General features: G+C 39.8%; 3 long non-coding RNA genes across 3 annotated transcripts in view; 2 read left to right on the top strand and 1 right to left on the bottom strand.

The window, feature by feature from the left end:
- Positions 1-774: 774 nt before the first annotated feature.
- LOC148645049 (uncharacterized) lies at positions 775-6,762 on the top strand. Its single transcript, XR_015928520.1, has 2 exons — positions 775-956; positions 5,984-6,762. It is a non-coding gene; the product is annotated as an uncharacterized LOC148645049 (long non-coding RNA).
- LOC148645050 (uncharacterized) overlaps positions 4,846-27,225 on the bottom strand; it is a 33,058-nt gene continuing 10,678 nt past the window's right edge. The window contains exons 2-3 of the long non-coding RNA XR_015928519.1: positions 9,918-10,102; positions 4,846-6,256 (exon numbers count right to left, since the gene is read on the bottom strand). This is a non-coding gene — a long non-coding RNA (uncharacterized LOC148645050). The remainder of the gene's footprint in view (positions 6,257-9,917; positions 10,103-27,225) is intronic.
- LOC148645051 (uncharacterized) lies at positions 17,019-23,075 on the top strand. The gene is made up of 2 exons (XR_015928378.1): positions 17,019-17,626; positions 20,564-23,075. It is a non-coding gene; the product is annotated as an uncharacterized LOC148645051 (long non-coding RNA).

Below are 27,225 nucleotides of genomic sequence, written 5' to 3' on the forward strand. Positions count from 1 at the left end.
GATGGGGGAAAAAACGTCCGTAAAAGGTTTCGGAGTAATATAGGACTTTGAATTAAAGGTTGAATCATTACAATATTTTTTATATATTTAAATTAAGGAAGACCCCTTATGTCTGATTTCGGGGGCCTGTGTCTGGCTCCATCTTTCCGTACAGCAGCAGCTTAATAATGTCTCATTTTAATAATAATAAAGTTCCAAACCGGGGCATTTGATGTTTCTTTGGCATTTTTAATTTGTAAAAATCTGACGGCACTTGCACTATTAACAACTGCAAATTCATTGAGTGCTTCAGTGCTAAACGGGATGTAGTGTACAGGCCTACTTCCTTTTCTGTGGATTATGCTGTAGCTGCTTGGAAAATGGCCTGAAGGTTTCAAAGCTACACATGATAATTCTAAATGGGCTCTATGAACAGAGCCCGTCGAATCAGCGTTCTGAATGTCAAGGTTTATTTTCATCGGCATTTTTAATACATAAGCATGGGCTTTTTTGCCCATTTTCATCACACAAAGGGAAAAGCAGGAAACAGCACTTTCTCTCAAGGATGACAAAGTTTACCCCCTGACAGAAATTGCTTACTCTTTATTTTTTTGTGTGTGTTAAAGTCTATTGCCCTGTAATGAGTATGCTTTTAAACAAAAGGCACCAGAGACGAGCTTCCTTAGGCAAACTGTACTGGGTGGGCGTGGCACCTATGACAAGAGGTTCCTCTGAGCCAGACACCAGCTCTCTCCCCGCCGACTGCTGAGAGCTCCTTTCTTTGCATTGGTGAGCCCAATAGATGTTAAAGGCTCTGTGGACTTTAGACTTCTGTGCTAAAACATGTGGTCTTGCTTATTGTTTGAATGTCTCATTAAAGGAGAATAACCTGCACTTCAGAGGCATATGCACAAGACTATCTTAGAATCAAGTAATACAGAATTTCAGTCTGCCAATGTTTGTACACAGTGACAAAGGTAAGACTGGAGCAGATAAAAGGTTTTAATTTTACGATCGTGGATTACTTGTTATCTGTATAGGAGTAAATCTGCAAAAAGTCACCTTTTGTTATTGTCCTGTTGCTAAAATGCATACAGTGACCTATACAAAATCCAGTTCCTCACCTCAGTTTCAAAAGTAACAGAGTTGAATATTGCCTGAATTCACCTTTGTTTTTCCATTTTCGGTGTTCATGTTAAACCATGAGCAGCACAGGGGTGCTGGGGTCCCTGGGTTCGGTTCCTGGGGTGCTGTCTGCGTGGAGTTTGTACATCCTCTCTGGGTTTCCATGGGTTTCCTCTATGTGCTCCGGTTTCCTCCCACAGTTTAATGTACTGGTAGATTAATACTGCATACTGGTACTGTAGATTCATTGGCTTCTGGGACAACTGGCCCTAGTATTAGTGTGTGTGTCTGTGTGTGCTCTGCAATGGACTGGTATCTGAACCAGGGTGTACCTGCCTTGCTCCCATTGCTTGCTGGGATGGGCTCTCGCTCCCCAGCAAGCCTGAATTGGGTGAAGTAGTTGGAAAATGGATAATAATAATAATAATAATTGCTTACACTTATATAGCGCTTTTCTGGACACTCCACTCAAAGCGCTTTACAGGTAATGGGGACTCCCCTCCACCAATGTGCAGCCCCACCTGGATGATGCGACGGCAGCCATAGTGCGCCAGAACGCTCACCACACATCAGCTATCAGTGGGGAGGAGAGCAGTGTAATGAAGCCAATTCATAGATGAGGATTATTAGGAGGCCATGATTGGTAAGGGCCAATGGGAAATTTGGCCAGGACGCCGGGGTTATACCACTACTCTTTTCGAGAAACGCCCTGGGATTTTTAATGCCCACAGAAAGTCAGGACCTCGGTTTTACGTCTCATCCGAAGGACGGCGCCTGTTTACAGTATAGTGTCCCCGTCACCATACTTTGGCATTAGGACCCACATGGACCACAGGGTGAGCACCCCCTGCTGGCCCCACTAACACCTCTTCCAGCAGCAACCTTAGTTTTTCCCAGGAGGTCTCACATCCAGGTACTGACCAGGCTCACACCTGTTTAGCTTCAGTGGGTTGCCAGTTGTGAGTTGCAGGGTGATATGGCTGCGATAGATGGATAGATGGGTGTGATACTATTCAAGCCTGTGTTAAAGCTGGACGATTGTGACCACTAACAAACGCTAAAAGGAGGCAGTCAAAGGTAAGATTTCCTTCACGGTTTCCAAAATAAGGGTTTTCTAAGTCCCACTGTGAAGCCTGTTTTGCATTACTTCAGGAAATGAAAAACACCCTTTTCTATTAGCATGTGTTAAACTGATTTTTTCCATCAGTCGCACCAAAATGAAATCTGTGTTTGCTCGAAATATACCTAACAAGAAGCTCGAAATATACCCAACAAGAATGTGTCTCTCCTTTTTGTTTGCCCAACCTGTCTCCTGTGCCTGGGATATTTTGTCTCTTTGCTGGGAGAAAAAGTGACTTATGTCTCTTATGTGTTTTTAGTCCTTTATTTTGCCAGGTAAGTCAATAAAGAACAAACTGTCATTTAACAATGGCGACTTGGAGACCCGATTAAACAATGGGACACTTACTGGAGCAATCTGAGCAATGTGCCTTGCTAAAATCCTCTAACCTTTAGTGCATGCCTGCCACTGGTCTGGAAAGTCACCACTGCCTATCCATCTGACATATAACCCTAACCCATTACCCACATGGGATGTGCTTGTTTCCTGCTAGCCATGTCTTGCATACATTTGTGTGAACCTATGCATCCTTTTGGTCTGTACACTTCCTGTAGCTGGGGTTCCCTCGCTGTACATGACTGGACAATACTCTGTTGTTCTGTTCATCTCTGGATTTTAATGTAGATTTATGAATGGAACAAAGGCTGTCAATATTTTGTGGCCCATTTTGGTTCATTTTTCATTCCAGATTATTTAAATATAGTTTGTTGCCCAATATTTATTTGGGAGACGGGCATAAGACTTTTTTTTCCTCCTAATTTTATTTTAGAGATGAATGTCAATCATGGGAGTTTCAATAACAAAATCAATACATCAGACATTTGTACTAGTTCATACGCTGATTTCTGATCCTGTGTTCTGTGGATACAGAAGAATAACGGAGTCAGCAGGATTACTGTTAGGCCAGTGTAATAAACATGCCTGGCATGATGAGTGTGACAAAGACATTTTATCTTCACTACAGCCCCATCTCACATTACATAACAGCTATTGTAGACTGTAGGTGTTTATACTCTATATAAATGTCTGTGCTTCATTTAAAGGTGTGGCTTCTGCTTTAAATGTATATCATTTACATCTTCCTAGATTTTAAGCACACTGAACTATTTTCAACGTAATAATAAGGATGTATTTCAGTATTTCCAGCAACTCCAGGCTCCAGCACAGCAAACATGAAAAGCATCACACAAAGCCACAGCCTTTTTGTATGATTTTCCTAGATAAATACATCTGCATATTATTCATTTCATTGTTGATGTTTAGATAACAAATACACTGACACTGGGAATTTTTAATGAAAAGAATAAGCATAAGAATTATCTGGTACTAGTTGTAGAAATAAAAGGCATTCAGTGTTCTAAAGAAAAGTACAACTTACGATCAAACCAAACATCTTTTCTGAGTCATTCAAAACAGCCCTTTTCTATAGCAGTTTTCATGTTTGTTTTTAAACACAAACTTTTACACACATTGCACTCTTACAAGAAACGTGTTAGATAATAAAGACCTACTTTCAATTACCAAATACTTTGTACTGTACATTAAATTCAGTGCTGTGTAATTCTTGTTCAGAGACACCTATTGTGCAAAGTGTTTCCCTGGGCATTGCGTATTTGAAGCTTAATGTGTGTGATGGCTGAGTTATGACTTCTAGATTGTTGGAGGGCAGATTTGTTTTGGTTTGATGTGCGTGCTGTTTGTTTAACATTGGCGTTGTTGGCAGGAAAACACGATGACATCTGTTTTCTTGGTTCGCTTGCCCCTGTTCCCATGCCTGTACCGTATTCGCTACAATAACTGTAGATGGAGTAGCAGGTGCAAAAACATATATATTGCATTTTTAGTTGTCAGTACCTTTCAAGAAGACTAAGGTTGTATCCAAAGGACCTATGTAGCAAGATTTCAGCATGTAGTTAATATGAAAAAAAAAACATTACCAGGGACAACTTCAACACCAATGGAAAGAAAATATTGTTATAGTACATAATTCTTGTTAATAGATTGTTATAGCTGGCTTTTCCCTTCTGTTATAGCTTTATTTGACACTGTGTACGTAGGTAAAATTACTCTGTTTTGTTTTTTAGACCATTATTTAATGTTAGCCTTGTTTTAGAAGTGAACACTCTAAACATTTGGAACTCCTAATGATAATATTCACCTGTGGTAACCTATTGTGTTGCATTTGTTTTTTGGAGCCGAAGAAACCAGAAAGTAAACACTGTCTTAATAATAAATGAGTGTTTACAAATAAAACCAATGTTCAGTCCATTTATGAATATGAGAAACAGCTGATCTCATTAAGTGATTAAATCACTTGCCAAAGGACGATGTAATGAAAGTAAGCTTTGATCCTACTTAAAGATGCGACAGTCAGACTCCAATAAGTCTCTCCAGTTCATTCCCGCTGCAAACATTTCTGAATATTCAGCAAACCATATTTTACGGGAATTTAGTATTTAATGTTTTAAAGTCATCGCTTGGAAAATATTGTGTACTAGGACATCTTACATTATACATATACTGTATTCTGTCAAGCATTAAAGTTGTCAGACCTCACTGAAGTTTCCTTTTGCTCTGTTTGGTGATTTCCAGATTATTCGAGTAAAAGCAGTTCACAGCCCTTCTTGGTAAAATAAAGTTTATTTATCTGCATTTGGCGTAGTATTCAGTGTTAAACATTTAGGTAATTCCTTTGGGGAATTACAGCTCAGGGGTTTTGTTTAAAGTGATACTCTCTGAAAAGTACCTTCACTGGAACCAGGCATTTTTTTTAGCTGTGATTAACATATGTAACGCATGTTCTTTGTATCAAAGTCCATGATAGATACTTTATTGTCCAAAACATGGGAGTCACCTAAAATCACATGAAATCACAACAACAGTATGCGAAACATAAATATAAAAAGTAGGTAGTGGGGAGACTACATTTACATACCTTTATTGGGTAGTTTTATTGCAGAGGGGATAAAGGACTTCTTATAAATGTTTTTATTTTAATTTGGTACCCTAAACAGTCTTCCTGAGAATGGAATGGGTGTGTGAGTTCCATTTTGAGAACTGCATTATGATATAAATCGCAGAGCTGGGGCTGCTGTTTCCCAATTATTTTTCCTGCTATTTTCACAATTCTGGACAGTTTACTTTTGCTTTTCAACCCCAGGTTTCCATACCAAACTGTCGCGTTTAATGCCATGCTGCTTTATGATATTTCATTGTCTTTGTCTTTACTATGTCTCACACTAATGTTGTTGTTATCGTTATCATCATCATCAGGTGGGGAATTTGTTTTTGTTTACTTGACCGCTGTTGGTTGCTTACTTTACGGCTGCAGCAGATTTCTTTTTGTCATTCTGTGCTTCTGGGCCAAAGGTCAAAGCTAATCCTTTGTGATCATGCTGATGGGCAGATATTGTACATCGCTGAAATGCAGAACAGTTGATCCCGCTTTCTGTCTCTCTGTGGGTGATTGTCACTGCTAAACATCAAAACAATCCTTTTTCTCGCATTTAAAGACAATGTTAAGACCGACTCTCAAACAAACCTTCATTGTTTTAAGACAGGCATAAGAACAAAATATGCAATACAGTCGTCCCCAAGATGCACTAGCTGCCAATCAGAACATTGTGGGCTCCTGTGTTGCTAATATATATGATACATATAAAATATAATGACTTTTGTCAGCTTTTGTCATACCCATTATTGTTTCTTTCTCTAATCGGTGGACATGCTCTGATTTTGTTGCTCTTGCGTTCTCTCCAGCTGGAATCGAGTGTCTTGTCTCCAGACTGGAGTTGTCATGACCCACCAGTTCTGCCGCTCTTCTGCGGTAATTTTTGCCAGCGTGGCGTTTCCAGAAACACCCAGGAGACAGCCTTGATGGACATGCCGCTCCGTGTGGACGCTGTGCTGGGGGATGAGACAAGTGACACAGACACCTGCTCCCTCATCCTCGCTGAAGCCAGTCAGATGTCTGCTGTCTCCCTTTCCATCACTGTAGCCAGGCCCGTGCCAGCAATTCATTAAGGGGCTGACCTGGCAAATGATAATAACAGCCTAGGTTACCATGATTCTCTTCTTTTTCATTAGAACCATTAGAAGGATTACAAATGAGCGGAGGCCATCTAGATCATCTGGTTTGGATTTTGATCTGAGGATCTTACCCAGGCTTCGTTCAAGAAATGACTAGGTTAGATGTAGTCGTAGATACCACTGTAGTCGTATGCATCCCACTCCATTGTGAAAAAAGGGCACTCCTTAGACTTTGATTTTGTGTTAAGATAAATGTGTCTGCTTCAAAAGAATTTTTCTTACTGGATGGGCTGATTGCTCTAAGAGATCTGCCCTGTTGTATTTGCATTTTTGTCAGTAGCCACAAAGCAGTATCACTTCAACAAAAACATAATGGAAGGAATCTTTCCAGGCATTTAATTTTCCCCGGCTCTTTTCAATTGCTGTATATGATTTTATTTGTGTTACAGATTAATCATTGTGATCTTACCAGTCTTTCTAAATAAAATCATCATCACTTGAGATGTCAAGATAGGGGTATCTTTCCTTCAAGCAGTGCATTTAAAGCTCTTTTAAACATTGGGAAAAAAGACCTGTATCATGTATCAAAGGTGTGGGTGGCGGGTTTCTTCCAGCAGAAATTTCAAATGAAAAATTAAATTACCTGGAAATATGTTTTATACAGGTACTGTCATATAATGTTTAATCCTATACATCTACTATTGATATATACTTCTATTGTAGATTGCTGTGTCTTGACATGAACTGCTTTGTTAAATGTTTTATTATTATTAATCAAAGTTTAAAATATGGCATTAATCAATAAAATCTACAGCAATACTAAAGAGTTGTCATAAAAGAAACAGAACAAAATGGCATGCAAAGTACTCATTGTAACCATTCATGAATATGAAAGAAGAAGCTAGTCATCCTGTTAAAATACAGTTACATACACAACTGCAAAAACTGCTCCTCCCTCTTTTTCTAGAGAATTTCTGAAGATTCCCCTCCTACGGTCCCAACTTCACCACAATATGCGTGAGCAGTAACATTTCAATGAGTGTGCTGTGCACTGTATTGTTAAAGGAACTGAAAGTCACTATATAATAATAATAATAATAATAATAATAATAATAATAATAATAATAATAATAATAATAATAATAAACTTTATTTTATATAGCGCCTTTAAAGGTGGCTTCTCAAAGCCCTTTACAGGATGACAATAACAATAAATAAGAAGACTACAACAATAAATAAGAAGAATACACAAGATAAGACACAATTACAATTACAACATTAACAATAGAGGAGAACATGGATGGTGGTACTAAGAAGAACAGAGGGGTGAAGAATGGAACCAGTTAAGTAAAGGCTTTTCTGAAGAAGGTTTTGAGTCTGGATTTGAAGGAGTTTAGAGAAGGTGACTCTCTGATATCCTTGGGCAAAGAGTTCCAGAGCTTGGGGGCATAGCAGGAGAAAGCCCTGTCACCCATACAATGTAGACGGGCTTGGGGGACAGCAAGGAGGGCAGAATTTGAAGAGCGGATTCTTCAAATTCGCTTTATTATTTGATTCTTCAAATAATAAGATATTATTGTTTTCTCTGCTACAGTGATCCCACTGCAGCAGGTGTGAGTGGTCAGCGAGTCCCTAGAGACCTGGCTACTCTTAATGATGGCATCTGTGGGGGTCTGGAACCACACTTTTTTAGCACTCTTATTTAGCAGAGTGTATTGTTCTGATGACTCGTGTGTGACCAAAGGCTGAGATTCTGAAAACCTTTAATAGTTAAACTTGTGAATTCATACCACCCTAACAGTACACCATATTCATCCAAGTGTTGTGTTTCAGGGAGTTCCAAACCTGTATACATTTTGTTCCACTAATGTTGTTCTTCTACTCACACATGGCATTTAATCAAAAAGTGCACAAATTATTTCCAATTATTGTTCTCATGCCATTAAAAAAATCTACTGAAGAGTTCTCAAAACCTTGAGGTTTAAGGAGAAGTATTTTGCAGAAAAATACGACGGAATAAATCACACGTTGAAAGCTCAGGGAATGTTTGCCTGCATTTTCACTGCTGCTTTGTATTTACATTTTTTATGCCTTAGACGTCAACTGCTAGGCTTCTGCTGAGAAGATGAGGTGTATCTGCCTTTTTGGAATTGCTTAAATTCCTCTGAAAAGGTTGATATTCAACAGGCCAGGGGTGGCTCAGAGATAACTGAGATAATATCTCTGATTCCCTGGAGGTTAAAGGCTGAGGTTTTTCTTTGTGACAGTCGAATAGGTCTTGCCCAAGCAACGAAGGGTTAACATTCTTGTGCTAATCTGTCGCGTCTGCCTCTCTGGTGAGCTTGCAGAAAGCAAATGGTTTTGAATTTGGCTCTCAGTTTTATACCATTTAGAAGAGATTTCATTGTCTGATTGTTAAGCAGGCGCAAGGGAGGAGCTATCCCAATTTATACTGCTTCTGAGTGTGAGAGAGGCAGCTCTCTAAAGTGTACTTCCTCTTCTGCCTCTCAGAAAATGTGAACTTTATTGAAACATCCAACTGTGTGTCAACTGTGTTCACTGGACTTGGGGGGTTGGGAGGGCTTGAGGGGTAGTTTTAAAGAACCGCTTAGTAAAATCAGACATCTCTTTTCAAATGCCTAAGGCACTGTCCCCCACTTGCTGTTATTTTTTTCTTTTAATGACGAGCACTGCCTGTCACACTCCTGACACTATCCGCAAGCTGTGGAATATGACAGGACGTCAGCCACTGCCCAGAAAGCTCAGTCCGTGGCCCCTTCCTGACGTCCGTTTCCCTTGTCCGCATCGCAGAGGAAAAAGCCACAGTTACAGATCCCCACCACCCCACCCCCACTTCCACCCCCACTCTTTGTAAGTGTCCTAGCAGTGCAGGGCACGGACAAGCGAGCACTTTTGTAGCTGCATATGGGTCATTGATTATAAGTCAGCTGGAGGAGAAGATTGATCTGAGAGCAACTCTGGCCGTGTGTTAGGGAAGTGCTCACTCTGTGCTCTCCAGCCAGGCCTCTCGAAAAGGAGAGAGAGGAGGAAGTCCCAGTTAATCTATCTACCAGCTGGCTTCTTAGCACACAGATTGGATTAGAGAGCAATTTACTGCCTAAATGGATTCATATCCTTTCCCCCATTCACCCCCTTCCATCAACACCACCCCCAAGACCATAGCCAGCAGCCCCCTCCTCTGAGTGAAACAGACAATTAGAAACAGCCATAACCTTCCATCGCTGTGTTTAGCTTTTTTCTAACCATACTTATAGCACTGGATTTTTCCTGGGTGTTTTCCTGGGTTCCTGGGGTGCTAAAGGCGTTCTTTCAATATCTAGAATGTTTTTTTTTAAAAATAAAATAGCTGAATTAAAAAAAAAAGATTTAGAAACTGGGAATCATCTAGACGTTTGGTTATATGTCTGAAATCAGTGCACATTAAGTGATGAGGCATCTCAAGAATATCGGTTCTGTGAACGTTACATTTAGTTGTCAGTGAGCTGCGATTTAAGCAGTGTTAAATAATTAAAGAATGGGAGCTACAAAACAAAGTTAAATTGGCCAGAGAAAATCCCTATAATGTGTCATGGTACTTTTTTAAGACCCATGGCACACATTAAATAACCTGAAAAACACAGGAATGTAGCGGATTTTTACACACCAGTAGGGTATTTTTTCTGAAGATTTGTTGACTCGGTCATTTCTGAAGAGTCGACCTCATGTGTTTGTTGCTCGGTCCATGTCTCTCTGTGCTTGGTGGTGTTTGGTGGAGCCCAGGAGTTTCCAAAAACATCCATTCAATTGCAGTTGACCACATCCTGCTTTGATGCTTTTCTTTTCTCCTGCCTTTACAGAAGGATTAAAATATTACAAGGGAAAAACCATTAGTGTCCTTGTAGAGGTCTGTAATATTGTGTGGCGGAATGGATTGAATTTTCTTTGGATGTGCTTTGCGGAGGAAGATCACTTAAACAAATGTATCATGGTTGTCCAGTAATTACCAGACTGATGATGGGTTTCAATATGGGCATTAGTCCACACGCTGTAAAATTCATGCCATCCCAGCCCCCTCGCTGGCTTTGAAAATATGGTACAGGCGGAGATGTAGGGAAATAATAGCCCATTGATATTTGCCCTCTTTATTAATAAGCAAGGCAACATGACAGGTTTAAACCAAGGTCTGGGCCATTTGGAAGGGCAAAGCCCTCCAAAGAGGCTTTGACACTAATAAGTTTAAATTCTGCCTAATTATTTAATGTCTGTGGGATGCTGGTGGTGATTATGAGGTAATGAAGATGATTAGGAAACTGTTTATGGTGCTGTGAGTTTACAGTAAACACCCTTCCTGAAACACAGCTAAAAGTGATCGGCAAAAGAGTTATTTAATATGTCTGAATGTTAAATTGTCTTTTACAGTTTAGCTGTACTTTGAACCCGAATAAAGAAGGAATGAATTCCAGAAGTCCAGGACTCGGGGCCTAGGACAAATGAAATAGCACACAATATAAATCATTCAGTATTGCACGTATAGCACATGTATATAGAAGTGGCCCTACAAAATAAAAGTCTCAGTTTGTGGTTGTGTGTCTTTTGCTGATCTCCAACTGTTGTGATTTCTGGACATTCTCTGTTCTGGGTATATTACAAGTGTGGCACTGCTGTAAAGGCAGACGAGGATGACTGTATTAAGTGGCAGATAAGCAGAGAAAATTAAGACATTACAAGAAAGATATTGCTGCGTTAAAATCAGTCCAGAGATAAGATACATTCCCAAGCTGAGCTTTTTAAGTTTTGAACAGAAAAGACTACAAGAGGATATTATTCAAGTATTCGGTATCCTCAGAGTCACGGACAAAGTCACTGGATTTCTTAAGAATGAACAGGGAAATACAAAACAGAGGACACCAGTGGACACAATGGGGGAGTACATATGAAAGTGCTTCTCTACTCAAAGGGTTGCAGGAGTATGGACCAAGTTACCATTACCCTAGCTTCTTTCAGGAAACAGCTGGATGAGTCAAGTTAGATGGGCCAAATGGCTTCCTCTTGTTTCTGACCTTTCTTAAGTTGTACTGCATTTTAGTCCTTTGCAGGACTGTGGTCCCAAAGTGGCCAAAGTAACAATCCAGATACAGTCATCAGAAAGGATAGTAAAGCCATTGAATGATCAGATTTGGATTATATGTAGTACTTTCTGTTATCTACATTATTTTACATGAAGGTTTCCTGCCTTAAACAGTTTCCCTTAAACATGCACAACCTAACAACATCCTTCCACATGGCCCTGTCATTTGCGCTCACTGTTCTTGTCCTCCAATGGGGTGACACTTCATGCTCTTTCAGTATTGCCTTCAAAAGCACTGAAGCAAGACCCATGTGGGTTACTGTACTTCAAACAGAAAGTGTTGTTGATTTCAGCTGTCACACTACACTTTATGAACAGATAATTTACAAACAGTACATTGTGCCATGTTCTTTAATCTATGGGTCCCTAGAGGTAGACATGATAAAATCTCCCCAGAGAGTCAGGAATTGGATGAACAGGGGACGGGTTCTCTCTCAACATCTCAACTCTGTTATCCTTTACTTTAATTCCTGGTGTTTGTAAGCATGATTTATATGCAGTTAGAGTAGATTTTTCATTAAAGTGTGAGACTCTGACAAAAGACGATCCATTAAAAAACAATAAAGAACCAAAAATCTGACTTATTCTACGCCAGTGCATTATTGATTCCATGTGAAGTGGATAAGAGACTAAAATGCACTTTCTACACAAGAGGAGACAAAGCAGACACCTATTTGCCAAGTGGTTTCACATTTAATAGGGATGTCTTGTGTTGTTTTATTTTTCTAGCAATTCAAATTCAAATTCTTTGCCAGCTGATTGATTTTCACCCACACTGCCTTTGAAAGAAATTTGGCTATAGGACAGGACTGATATGAATGCATCCACAAAGAAACCTGGCTTGTTCTTCTGTTTTAAAGACTGCAGTTTTGACAGGCAAGAGCGATAGGTCTGGGGGGAAAAAAACGTTATCTGAGGTGAAAACACATTGGTGTTTGAAAAACGGTCAGCTAAAGTACATCCTGCCTCATCTTAGTAGCAAGAGGAAACCAGCACTAAGTATTAGAGATCCATGTTGTTTTTTTTAAAAAAAAACAACCCCTTTTTGTTTGCTTTTTTAACATGAACTTGTAATCTCCAGAGTTTGGAGGCTCCAGCTGGGCAGGTTTAATTTCCTCTGTGAAGAGACTACAGCATCCAGATATGCTCTCTGGCAGCAGTGTGGAAGTCTCGTGTACAGTCCACAGCACAGAAGAGTTGAAGCTGTGACTCAAAATTGGTTTCATCAACATAATCACTTATCATTTCAAAGCCCTAAAAACAGGACGAAAAGATCTGAAAAGCTCCGGGACTCTGTGTTTTGACAAAGCTGCTGTTCCTCGTTTGCACTCTTGGCACAACACACGTGACCTGGCCCCTAGCCTCTCTTTGTCACAGTTTTACTGCTGTAGACTCTACTTCCTCTTTAGAGTCTAACACACTTGCTGTTAAACATCCCCTCTGCCATATTTGGATGTTTGCTTTTAAATGTGCTCTGAGCAACTGCTGTCAACACCATCATTTCCCAGTATCTTATGACAGTCCATGTGCCAAACATTTTAGTTCAGTTTAGTGTGCTGTTTTCAACACCAGAGGTCTGACATGGTCCTGCTTCATAAAATACAGCCAAAGCACAGCCTGGGAAGTGTATTCCATCATCAATCATGAGGGGATCCATTGAGATCAGTGGCTGACGGGTGACATAAACTCTGTCTCAGCTTTCTGTAATAGAGCAGCCAGGGAGCAGAATCCAAAGCGAACTGGACTTGTTTTCAAATCGTATTTCATATAATGATTTTTTTTTTCAAGCAAGATTGAAACTATGATTTACAGAAAATGGCTTGTCTTTTTCACACTTACTGTATAAAGCATTTCCTCAACAGTATTTACCGTCACTGTCTAGGATACCTTAAGAAGGAAGACCATATAAGATAAAATCAGCTTTGCAGAGACAGGAGTATCATCATTTCTGGAAACACAGACTACAGAAGGGATCAAGAAAGGCTTTGGGATCAAATTTAACTTGGTATCAAAACAGTGTATGAAGAAGGAATTTCAAAAATTTTGAATCCACTACAGTCAGTTCTTCTTCTATAGATCTTTGTTTACATTGACATAATATGGGATATTTGGATAAGAAGACCATGTAATGTTTTAAAATTAATCTATGTTCACAGTGAATACAGAGCAGAACAGTCTTCAATATAGTGATATCATTTTTCTACAACTTGGAGAAGAATTAACAGAAAGTGTATGGCCCACAGGCAGAGTATAACCATAGCCAGGATGCTGTATAAAACAGCTACTGTACAAAGTATTAATATTGAAGTTCAGAAATGCCTTTTCAGACTTTAACCCTTGTAGGAGTTTCTCACTTTCCAGTCTCTCCCATGACTCAAGTTTGTTCCATTGTCAGTCCCCCTTTGAAATATCGATTTGACACTGTGGTTGTAAATAATGTTATTTTTTATTTCCAGTCGCTGGGTAAATGGCATTTTGCCTGTAGAAGTCCTGTTTCTTCCTTTCAGCTCTGCTGTCTAGGCTGCCCCATGATTTCTCTCTAAAGAGCACGCCTTAGTTTCGGGGTAAGCTTATTTAACATGCAGCTCAGCCTATGTGCTCCATTGGAGGGCTTTTAAAAACTCGGCTCTGTCCTTATTTAATTACACCGAGAAAAAAAACAGTGGAAGAGGAGTTAGTCAGACTCAGCAATTCTGCCCTAGCTGATGTGAATACAAAAGGCCTATGCCCAATTCCTATATCCCAGACCAGTTTACCTTTCCTGTATTTTGATGAGGTTGCAACCTTACTACCAATCAGTCTAGCTAAGTTGCATAAGTCCTGCATGCTAACCCCAAAACTGTACAACTGTAGTCAATTTCATACATCTCCCAGAGGTGTGTCTGTTTGTTAGACACAGTACATGTTTGACTCAGCTGTGATGTCATAGAGATGAGTCATTAAAATTAAGGGATAGGTTTTATTGTCAATATTTGTAATACAGTTGTGTTTGTGTGTACAGAGCCAGTCTTGCCCCATCTTCATGCATGCCTTACTTGATTTCTAATCACAAGACAGCACTTACATTACATTGTCATTAAGAAGGGCCTTCATATAATTCCATTGAGCACATGCTATCTATTACTGTAGATAGCATCCAGTAATGAGAGATTCTAGAGCAAAACAACATGTAATTAAAGTCCAAATAAAACCAGATTAGCTCCTGAACAGCTAAACCACAGTATAACATACATTGTCACATTTTTAGCAATAATAGCAAATTTTCTAATATTTATCATTGTGTTTTAACTGGACTTCATTACTGATCTTAAGCTGGTACAGAATAAAACTTTGACTAATAAGAGGGAAATCATTGAAGTTTAAGGTAGCTTTCCACATAAGACAAATTGTAAATGAGGGAGATATTTGTTCATACTGAGTATCACACCACTTTTAATGAATTAAAGGATCAATATTTGGGAAGAAAGTAAAACAATAAGAATAAAAAAAAAGTGGAAAATGAAGGTGATTTCTGGCTTTTTATAACATGTTTAAGCTGGAAGGTAACAACATTCCAATTAACCTAAAGCAAACTGCTTCCCAGTTACTTCTCCCTTAATAGTGAAATCAGCATTGACACATATTTAACAGTGAGAGAACTTGCCACAAACAAAAACTCTATCCCAGCAGCCAAATAAGGGCATTTTCAGTGAGACACAGGCTTTCTAACAGGAACTGCATTTCTTAGGTCTGACATTTCTAAGCCGAGTCAACACAGGAAGTTGCATACAGATATTTTAGCCCTGGAGAAAGCCTGAGCCAAAATAGGAAGGTGCAGTTCTGCTGTATGTATTGATCGTCTCGCTTCTTCTGACATGAATATTGGTCAGGCACACTCAGATATTGCATAAACTGTATATGCAGAATTTCAATGAGAGACAAAGCATTTCAGTGGTAGGTTAGTTAATCTTCATGATGAACAAGGCTAATGTCAAAAGTGCTTTCTTGTTAACGCTTAAAGGAATGTCCTGTTCTGACAGGCTAAAAAACGAATCTGCTTCATTTTGATCTAGAGCCTGAGTATTCAAACTCCTCAGAAGGCCCGGACCATGCTGACCCAACCTAGCTCTTCGAAATCAACGTGAATAACAACCCAGATATGGAAAATAGGGGGAAGTGCGTTTAAAATGGAGAACAGGAGGTATTTCTTTATCCAAAGAGCTATGGGACTCTTGTTCATGAAATAATTATCTGTTAGCAACCAAATGAGCCAAAAAGGGCCAAATGGCCTCCTCTCATTTGCAATCTATCGTATATTGTACACAATTATTCTCTCTCTGCTGAAATTGTCTAGACAATGGTTTCAACTTGGCCTACGCATATTTTATTGTATTTAAATCTGCTTGTAGTAAGCTTTACTTAAAACAAAACGAAAAGCATTAAAGGTCTGGTTGTCATGTAAGAACGAGGTGGGCGGGGCGACACAAGATTTCTTTATACTTTTATGGGTGAGAGCTTCCTTTAAATCGCAACTTCTCCAAACTTCATGGTGATTGTGTATTACAGTCAGTTTCCTGCCACAGCCCAGAATCTCTCAAATGTATGGTTTCATTTGGCAGTAAACGTTCTCACCTTCTGTGGAATTATGCAATTAATTCTGGAACTCAGAATTAAAATATTCCCTTGTGCAAGCACAGTATCTCTATTTGGATCTTCTGAGGGCCTCTGGAATTTAGTTTTCTCATTGCAGACAACTGGCTGGTGTCCTGACTGACATGTAGTAAATCAAGTGGATTTGCCAGTTTTTTGATTCTGGGAGCTTCAGTGTGAAGGCAGTTCAGGTCAGAGGTGAAATGGGTTTGGTGGCCTCAGGATAGATCCAGTGCGTATTAGTCCACACCACAAATCCAGCACACAATCTGTCACTGATTGCCTCTACAAGTATGCAGGGGGCTTCTTAATGGATGCCAGTGTGTGTTTAGGTCAGCAATGTAGTGTGGTATAAGAACCCATGCAGGCCATTGCTATCTGCTCTAATGGTGAACAACTCAGCTTTGTCATGACCACTGTGTCACATCTCTCAGCCCCTGTAAAGTGGGGTTCACAAAGGTGACAAGCCCTCAGTCCTCAGAGTGGAGTGTGCTTTGGGCTTTATCACTCCAGGGTGGCCACAACTCATCACATCTTTGATCGTACCACATTCAGGCATCTGAGCTCAAGCAGGTCCCCAGGATTTCCATGCACTTCAAGGGAGAGCCGATGAAAGGGCGCTGGCCAGCTGTGATTCCTGGACTGCTCTATGTCAGTGAAAAAGACTCCGAGACATGGACGAGTTTCAGCCTGCAGATCAGTTCCGATCTGTCCTCGTGTGATGTGCTGGTCTTTACCTGCTGCTGGAATGCCAAACTGATGATGCAACAACAGTTGAATACTTTGCCTTAACTTACAAGACAAACGCAAACAAATAGCAACATATTGCACTTAGTGTAAAAGTATTATGCCTAATGTATACAGAATAAGCACCCAGTATTTTATTCCTTACTAATGCGTCTATTCCAGGGTTATGCATTACGACTGTCAGATAAAATACAAAAGAGGGCTAGGCTGGGAAAGCTAGTGGTATCTGTTATAGCACAAATCAGAGTGGAAACAGCAGGAAATGCTTTTTTAGAGTCTGTAGCTTTTCTGTGAATCAAACAAACAAATCGGTTTGAGATAGTACTTTGCCTTTTAATCTGCAAGAGTCATGTTTCACCCCAGAAATAAATCCAAAACTTTGAATTATTGGATGCTTGTTTCTGTTTTATAGTCATTTCCATAGCTTCGTATTTATTTCCCTAGATGAGAGAAGCCTCGCCCTCTAGGAGATGTAAGAGTAACCACCATAAAAGGCAATCTTTAAGTGTGTCACATGGTAACAATGTTAAGAATGCAAGGCCTCTGTCACATGGGACTTTCACAAGGAAATCAGATTGAAACCACTGGGCCAAATGAATGAAATGGTTATATGCAAAAAGCAGGGGGAATTTGCTGCAAAGAAGATTTTCACTTCTGTTTTGCTAAACAGGAACGTTTAAACTATTTCAGCTTATTTGCTCCTTCAAGTTAATTTCCTTTTCTTTTTTTTTTCTGCTTCGCAAAGCCTCCCTCTCTGTGCACGATAGAGCTTTCTGCAGGAAAGATTTTTTTTTTAAAAGCCCTGATGTGTGCATGTGTATTTGAGTGGGCTGGCCATTACAGTTCCAGCACATAGATGTTCGAACAAAGTAGGTGATCTTAATATTTTTCTCGCTTTTATCTTAAATTAGTTAGCCGATGGGCATGTCTTAGTGAGTGATCACTTGTAAGGATAATTACTCTTTAGAGAATTTGGATGAAACACTGACAAAATGTGATTTTAATACACAATATTATACTTTATAAACAGGTGTTTAAGATATATGGTACTCAAGCTGTTAGCTTCTGTACTCTTTCTGTCATATCATATTTTAACTGCTTTAGTTATTTATCTGTATGCATGCCTCTTATTTATTTATGCATTACGTGCTTTCATATCTATGCAGGCTGTCATGGATGTGCAGTTTATTCGTCAGCAAGCCAAAATACAGTATTTTACATGTGAAAATGTTACATGGTGCAAAATATATATACATGTACACAAAAGAAAACTCTTACTTTTTTCCTGTTAGTGTACTGCAATCAGGGCCTAGTCCCTTATTATATTTCTTCATACAAGGCACTGAAACTTAATCAGATGCTTTCAGTGCATGTATGTGCCCCAGGTATAAGCTACAGGGCACTGAAACAGCACAAAAAAACAGAAACGAGGAAGCAGTTTTAAACTAGGGCACAGAAATTGCCTTAAATAGCAGGTCTTGGCTGAAACGCTGGTGACGAGTGGCTCTTTGTCACATCCACTCGTTCTGACTTTTTACAGCTTTGCGTCCATCTTGTTGTGCCCTGTGTCATCGCGACTGTGGGCAGCTCTCTCTCCCTCCTGTCCACACCAGCACGGAGTCACTCTCTCACACACATGGAATTCTTTAGCATTCCTGTCCAACTCCCTGACTGCCTCACCACACGCACACACATGCGCACACTCCTGCACTATCAGTCCTGGGCTGCCCTCTCCTCCTTGCGCTGTTTAGACTGCAAACAATCATTAGAGCAAGGTCTGTAGGGTGGAGCCCTGCCTCATTCTCAATGAGGCTTTCTTTTCTCAAAAGCTCCATATATGGGAAAAACTAGCAGGTAGTGATTGCCAAACTTAGTCATCAAAGCCTGCAGTCCACTCAGTGCGCAGTCAGCATCTGGTTTCCTCTCATTTTAGGGGCGTAATTTTTTCATAAGCTCTGTGAGTATTGTGACAAAGCATTTACTGTCAGTGCTATTTACGGGTTTATTAACCGTTTTGAGTTCTTTTTATACAGTGTTAATTTTTAACGCTTAATTCTTTCTAAGCAAGTTATTCCTCCGGGATAGCTGAGCTGGGAAGAAACATACAGTTCCTGTGTCTGCTGGTCCTCAATAGCTAGTGGTTTTCAGAATCCGGTTTGCTATAAGAAGAGGCATTGTGATGTGAAATCTATGCAGCAGAGCAGGCTGACAATTTGTGTTTGACAGCACTAACGATACCTCACGAAGGACGGCTCTGCAGCTCACCTTCAATTTAAAAGGGTCTTTCTTGGCATTCTTAGATGCCTGCTTTCTAGCAGAATTCCATTCACTGAACTGTTCTGTACTCAGACAGTGCTAATGTATGTGCTGTCAGCCTGAGAGAGGCCCTCTACTATTCAATTCCTGAGCTCCACATCGTGAGAAAATATTAAGTAAAGATCTGTACCACTTCAATGTCCATACTGGGCCGTTTTTGTTCGAAGGCAGAAGAATGAGAGACTTGTCTGTGCATGTTTGTGTTTCACAGGAATCTTAATTGTTCTGACACATCAATGCGATGAAGGGAAAAAACTATCATGAGTACACACAGGATGATAGATCTCCTTTTTATGGTGATGCTTCTTTGGCTTTAAAAGAGAGTCGCTATGACTGCTTTATGGTCATTATCAGAGAACTCAGGTTGTAACCTATGTGAAAAGCAACAGTACGGTGTTTGGAAAATTCCATTTTTTATCCGTTCTGTTCTAATTTAATTTTAAAGATGATTTTGAAGAAGCAGTTGTTTTTTTCTCTGTAACACCAAGGACTTCAAATCTGTAGAGAAGTCAAGCACATACTGAGCTCAGTGTGAAAGTCAGTAACTAATGCAGTTGATTCAGCACAAACGTGGATGCCTTTTAGGGAACATTATAGCTTTTATCTATTTTACACTCTGACACCGATAAAGACGTAAGCTACTCCCTTTTATGTGCACTGGAAAAGGAACATAAATTTCAATTGATCCAGAGAATTCTCAGATTATGGCTCCTGAAGAGGATTTTCAGAAGCCACGGCAACACTCAAAGCTAGGAGGTAACGAGAAATGTGAACATTATTACACAGACTGAAGTGCCGTTCGCTTTGGCCACATTACCTGTCTGTCACTTTAAAACTGCTCTCCAGTGTGGAGATTTCCGCACAGAGCAAGACTTCCTCTTTTCTAGTACCCATCAAAGCTGCTATTTTTACCCTGATTAAAAACACGCTCTGGTGCCGTGCTTTGAAGGCCAGAAGCAAGCGTGCTACACGCAGCAGTGTTTGTGTAGCTCTTACATCACACAAATAATTCGAAATATATTCTTAACACAGAAACACAACACAAAATAATGGTAAGAACTGGGCGAAGCTGCTTTGTTAAATCAGTGGAGCTGACAGCGCTCTCCAACTGTCGAGCGGCTGCACCCTTCCCTCGTCTAAAACCCTGCCCCAGTTTTTGCATTGCCTGAAGCTGCAGAAAAAGAAAGCAGGGCTGTTATTCAGTCGTAAGGTACTGTGCATTTGTGTGTGCAATGATCACAGCTGCCAGCGAGTGCTGAAGCAACAGGAACTGCAGTGTGTACAACAGCAAGTGTGGGCATGAATGAAAGCTGGTTTAATGGTCACTGAATCACTTCTCGAGGTAATGAATTCTACCACTTGATATGCAAAGCCCCCTCTTTCCGGGCCCTCCCAGCTTCCTGCGCAGCTCCCATTCTCAGGGATCATCCTCGCTGGACCCCCAGCTCTTTCAGCGGTAATTTATTTTCTTTCTCCCATCGACGCTACAGGGAAAGATGCCTCACAAGGTCAGCAAGAGGCCTTCATGGAAAGCTGGGGAGGTTCTGCGGCGCTGTTTCTGCAGAGCTGGGGAGGACTCCCACAGCAGATGCTGAACAGGCATGTCTAGATCACAGCGAAGCTTCCAACCGCTGAGCTTCTGGGATTATTCTACTTTCCTCACTAGCTACTCCCAAATCAAACTCCCACACTCATTATAACACTGTATTGATGTCGCCTGGCCCGTCAGAATTTAAAGCAAAATGAAATCCATTTTCATTTTGGATTGATTCATTGAAGCCTATCTGATCATCGTAGAATATAAATCATTTGTTACATGTTTTTCAATTTGTTTCAACCATTCTAGGGTGAAGTGAAGCAATAATGACGAGGGTCAGAACTATCCTAAACTGATATATGTAACTATAATTCTACTCATTTTCCCACACTTAGACAGATAATTTTATTTCTTAATTGTTCAGAGAGTAACCTGTGGGAAGTGAAATGTAATCACAGTGTGGATAAGGCTTTCAGGAGGTCTCTTTCCACTCATTGTACTGCAGACTTGTTGCTCAGAGGTCTTCGAAAATTTGCCTGTCTGACGCAAAACACAGCATGCCACATGCTTTGAATATATATTTGAATGTGTCTATTGAAATCCTCCCCGTTTCATTTAATAAAAACAGAGTGTATTAAAACAGGGCCACAGTGAAGTATAATCTATAGTAAATTTGTTGTTATTTCAACACAAATCATACAGTACCATCAAAATAAACCCTGAACACTTCTAGATATTGTACATTTCTTGTTTTCAGACATTTGTGCCCTAAAGAAATGCTTTTGAAACCAACACCATACCCTAGTGTATTGATCAAATTACACTGTTATTCTCAGACAAAAGGAAATGCCTATACAAAAGCTGCCAAAACAGCAAACACAATCCTGGGCATAAGGAAATCACTGGAACACAGGCATTTCTGGCTCTCCTGTAGAAAAAAAGAAAAGAATGCTGAAGATACATGACAATGATGCCCTAAAAAGGCAATCTGATTGCTAACAGCAGGTAGAGGTGGAGTAATGATTCACTGCAGAAATTTTAGTTCAGGTAACACAGCAGGTATATGCTGCATATAAGTGCCATCACGAACCAGTTCCATTCTGTTACTTAGTTTCATGGAAACTACAATAATGATAAAGATATGAATTGAATTTTAATGAAGAATCTGCTAAGGTATCACGCTGTACAATACAAAGCTTTCAACAGGTAAACTTGGCCCTACCCTTCCTGACCAAAATCTCAGCTATTGACTAAATAAGGCAAGGCTGAAGGGCTTTCACGTGTCTGCAATCCAAAGAATGCCAGTGTGTCACAGCCTGAGTTTTACAAGGATTTTTTTTCTCTCCTGTACCCACCAATGCGAGGAGGAGAAAACGTTAGCTGAGATAACCCTGAAAATAAACTGTAACTGCCTGGACAACAAACACACCCTCTACATAAGCCGCAAATGAGTAAGCTGATAACCAAAAACGTCAGTATGAAGCTGCTGCATAACTGAAACTAGTCAATGATACAGAGAAGTTTGTCAGGGAGAAATCCAACTCTGTCTGTCAGGGAGAACTACAAATCTATGTTTGTCAGGGAGAAATCCAACTCTTTGGAGATTTGGTGTCCATATTAAACTGTTTCTTGTTATGCTGTGTTGCTGAGCTGTGCTTCTGTTGCAAGGACTAAGGTACATAGTATGTGTGTCTCATACAGACTTAGTAACCCTATGTTATAGGGTGAACAAAATGCAGCACCTACTGTGAGAAAAAGATTGTGAGGCAAAAACAGAAGTAGCTCCAAGATAATTCAAAAGATCCGAAAGCTGAAATGTGTTTTAAGTGGAAATAAAATATGCATGCTTGGGGCAGTGTTTTTAAGATTCAGAAATGGCATCCACTGGAGTCCCCAGCTTTGACAGCAGAGGAACAATTCAACTGCAGCAGAACAGTGCTTCAGGTCTGTGAAAATGGGGCTCACTCAGGGGGGGCTGAACATTTTCTGTCGCCCTTGAGCGAAAACCCCAAACAACAGGGCATTTCAGCATCACCGGGATACTGTTGCTAGGAAAGATCTGCACAAGACCACAAAAAAGCTAAGTGTTTTTGAGCTGCATCTTCATGAAGAGCAACACACTTGAGCTGATGAGGGCAAAAAATGAGAACCTCTGTAATGAATTGTCTCTTTCGCGCAAATTAGAAAATACTGTCAACCTTCTTTTTTATAGTTAGACTGACGTTAAGGTAACTTGTTGAACACAATACATGGGCTAACAATCCAAGGTAACTTGTTAATAATCTCACAATCAGTTTCTAAAAGGAGCTACAGTACTGTAAGTGACCTGGTTGGTGAGCTCAGGCAATATGGTCATATTTTCACATGTGCAGACATGTATCAATGAAATTAATAAATAATTGTATCCAATGTGTGATATGGTCTTCAAAATAAAACTACTTTATCACACTGTCTCTGCCACTCAATTTTGCATTGTGTTTTATTTTTAAAACAATTTAATGCCAGTTAATGTGTCCTGTGGATCCCTTTCTCTCTCAGTGAGGATATTTCTTCAGAACACCTATTATGTTTAAAAGAGGTTCTTTCATTTACCCAACAGGGGGCAGGGTTGAGTTTGAAAACCTGTCATAATCACTGTGCTGTTGCCAGAGGGAGTGTCCATGTACGATTGCTAGTGCATTCATCTGTTCCAATGACAGGGCATTTCCTGTCTGGGAATTTTTCTCTGCTGCAGAAATCATGTAGTCAGATGTGTAGTGTTGTTTAGCCATAACACACACACACAAGATAAAGACATACATTTTTAAGATGAAGTCTCGTTTATATATTAATGTTTTTTTTTTTTCTAGGTTGCTCAGTGGAGACACCTGCCATGGTTTTAATGCCCTTTGGGCCAGGTGTATGTGGAGACTTTGCATGTAGAAAAGATTTCATCTGAAGTTCTTTGCAAACAATTAGGTACTTGAAGACCTCTGTGATGCTGTGCGTTTTTAGCATACAATGATCTGAGTACAGCTCAGTATATCCCAATATTGCTCATGTGTCCCAGCCAGATGGGCAGAAAGCGGGCAGGGTGTGGAGACTGTGGCCCAGCTGAGTGTATTGAAGACGGAGGCTTGTGGAGCCCCAGGGAACTCCCCCTCTGAGAGCTCAGTGTTTGTGGTGTGTGCCGGCCACCTGTGCCAGCTGTTAATGAACCATTATTGCCAACAGATGGTGTCTGTCCTGGGCTGTAAGTGTACAGAAAGCCCCATGCTGCTGAATCCCATCGTCCCCACTCACAAAATCCACTTTAATGGGTATATGATTGCATTAAACCAAATTGAAAATTAAAAATATCCAGTTCACAATGGGATGCAACCTCAGTCCACAAATGTTAAGGGAAGCAGGTTTAACTACAAAGAGTAAAAAGATGGGGAGAATTCAGGACTCATGGGGTCATGTTGCATTATACTATACATCTATTCAACATTAGGTAAAGTCTGTAATAAAGTGGTTGCTATTTCAACACAAATTGTACAGTACACTTAAAATAACCCCCCCAAAATTCTAGATATTGTACATTTATTTTCTTAGGCATTTTCCCCCCTTGATGGAAGTTGAGAACCTTTTTTATTCTTCTTCTGATCTCTCTTCTTTGCAAAACTTTACATTATTATTTTTGATATTATTATAATGATAATAATGACTTAGCTAACTGCCTTATCAAGGCTAACCTGCAATACAGATATATAATGTGCATTAGGTAAATGTCAATCAAGCGTATACAGCAAGTTTTTTGACTGATTTTGAGCAGGTAAAATTATATATTATATCCTAGACACAAAAAAGCACTCTGGTTTGAAACATACAGTACATGTCCTGTGTTTATGTTTGAAACAAGTGTCAGTCATTTGTAAGGGACACTGATACAGGCTGTGAATTTTCTCTCCTTCAAACAAAGATTTTCTTTCACAGTCTTTTTTGATTTTGCCAAAACAGGCCTGATTTTCAATTGCTGCATTAAAAAATCCGCACCAGTATATCTACAAAAAAAGCATGCCGCAGAAGGGTGGGCAAGTTTCATAGTAATCGGTTTGATGCACTTTATAAAATATTCAAGAGACTTCTGAAATTTGATGCAATGTGTCCTCCTTAGAGAGGGTGGTAAATAATGTTTTAATGGGTGCACTCACAAGTGGTCCTGTGCTGATGTACAGTACCAAACAAATCCCATCAGTTCAGCTGCATCAATGGGGACTGGGCAAGGAACATTTAAACTCACACGATTCCAGATGAAGTTTATCAAACAGAATGCACTGTGTATGAATTATGCATATTAAGAAATACAATAAAAACGAATGTCATACAGTAAAGCCTTGGAATCAACAAATGACTGCAATTAGGAATCAAGTTGAGGTGATCAGAAGAAAATTTCCTATGAGAAGAAAAATTCAGTGAATTTAATGGCTCATTACTATAAGCTCTTTGCTTGGTTCGGGTCACTACATGTCTCATGCAAGTAAACTGTAGTCTTTACAAGCATTTAGCATACCTAAAGTTCACCGAGAAGGTCTGTTTCAGGCTTTTTCTGAAAGTGCATTTAACAATATCAGTTATTAGCCAATTACTGAAATCAATACACATTCTGAAATGGAAAAGCGATGAACCTAGTTTTCCAATTGATCATTAGTATCTACATTTATAAGGGTTTTTTGAAGACACACAAAGTGCTGCACAATAACATATGCAGAATCAAAAAGACAAATAAGGAAAGCAAAGCTAATTGACATTATAGAGTGAAAGCTATAGCAGAATGGGTCATTTTTATTATGTAGATTGTGACAGAGAACCTTAATTCATTTCAAAATGTATATGGGGTGCAATATAAATATAGGGAAGCAGTGCATTACAGAAAACAGGAGTTATGTGCTGATGCAGAACACGTTTAATTAGCACACAAGATACAGAATCGTGGACAATCTGAATGGGGCACAGAGAATTATCGTTATTAAAGCTAAGTGAAATAGCACATTCCATATTGTATGTGGCAATAAACATAACTGACTGTAAATGGTTTAAGTTGTGAGTTGTGGGCTGTAGGATGACAAATAGAACAATTTGTTATAGACAGCTGTTTCCAGCTGCTGTTCATTTCCTCTGAGCGGTGCTGCTGCAGGCTGAAATAAATCACTCCAGGGGGGATTCTAATGCATTGTTCAGGGAACGTATTTCATTTGCATCTAAAATACCTGATGGATCACAGGACATCTGGGTCTGCTTTTTAAAGTCACTCATGCCATAATGGGGTGCGTTAGCTGAGCCCCATGTGCAAATCTCTGCCTTGTCAGGCAAATGTCCAGGAGGGTTTCATGGCACTGACTGCAGGGATCGAAAAGACACGCCACCCACATGACCAGTATCACCAAACTTCAGTGCACAGGGAGAGAGAGGGCTGATGTCATTATCTTCAAACCGTTTAAGGACCGTTAATACTGCTAGTGATACATTTCACACGCAGCCAACTTTCACTCTTCAGATTTAATAGCTGTTATACCTAAAAAAAATGAAATTGTACATTTTTGGACAGGTGATATTTCAAATTTCTCAGAGTCTTCCAATGTAATATAAGTTATTCCTTGCACTGCGAGAGAAAGCCATTGATTATCTTAATACTGATGTCCTGGTTTTTAATGTCTCATTCATTTACTCAATAGCATCTGATGCAGACAACAAAGTAACCAATAAAGCCAAAACAGAAAAAATTATGTGATCATGCTGAGTAATTCACATCTGACGCCCAGCTTTGCTGAGTATTTGATATTCTGAATGCATATCAGGTAGAGCCTGTGAGAGAATATTTTTTTCCTATCAATTTTTAGCTGTGCTCAGTAATATTATGCTTTTCAGGTGTGTCACATCCCATGCGAAGACGAACAGCTTATACTGGACATCGAGTCAAGGTAGTATTATTAAATGGCATCCTAATGTTAAATTAAGTGTCTTTGTGTCTCTTTGCTTTAAAGTGCTGCGATTTAGGCTTTCAGATAGCTATGCTGTTGATGAATCTGAAGGTATTAAATTATTTAACTGAAAAGGCAAAGGTTCAGTAAAGCCCCCCTTACAACTGCGTTACCATGGTATTTCTGTGAAGCACAGGGCATGGAAGGTTTCTAAGAAGCTGCCTTTCCTGCATGAAGCCCACTGTTCACCGTGCTTTGTTTTTAAACTGTACCTGCTCAGCAGAAGGCCCTGGTTATTGTGCTCAGCGTCCCCATCGCCCTTGGCAAGCAGGCCATGACTGTGCGTCTCCGCAGCCTTGAGATATACATGACAAGGCAGAGTGGGCGTGTGTAAACCGAGCCCAGTCATCACCCCCCAGCAAGATGAACATTAGACTGAGTAATGCAGGGCTTTCGGGCAGAAACACATGAGATCTGAACACAGCCATAAGTGGCAGCAGACATGCAGCACATTGCAGTAACACACCTTTTCTATGCTGATCAAGTGGCATTGGCTATATTGCATGTATCTTAAATAAAATGCGAGTTTGGAATTGCTTCTTTACCTACATTATACAGTCTACATTTTAAGTAACCTATATACCTTTTTGACAAAGGTTTGCAAAAATAGATA

The sequence above is a fragment of the Lepisosteus platostomus genome, chromosome 19 (genome assembly GCF_059453375.1).
Source record: "Lepisosteus platostomus isolate fLepPlt1 chromosome 19, fLepPlt1.hap1, whole genome shotgun sequence".
In the NCBI taxonomy this organism is placed as follows: domain Eukaryota; kingdom Metazoa; phylum Chordata; class Actinopteri; order Semionotiformes; family Lepisosteidae; genus Lepisosteus; species Lepisosteus platostomus.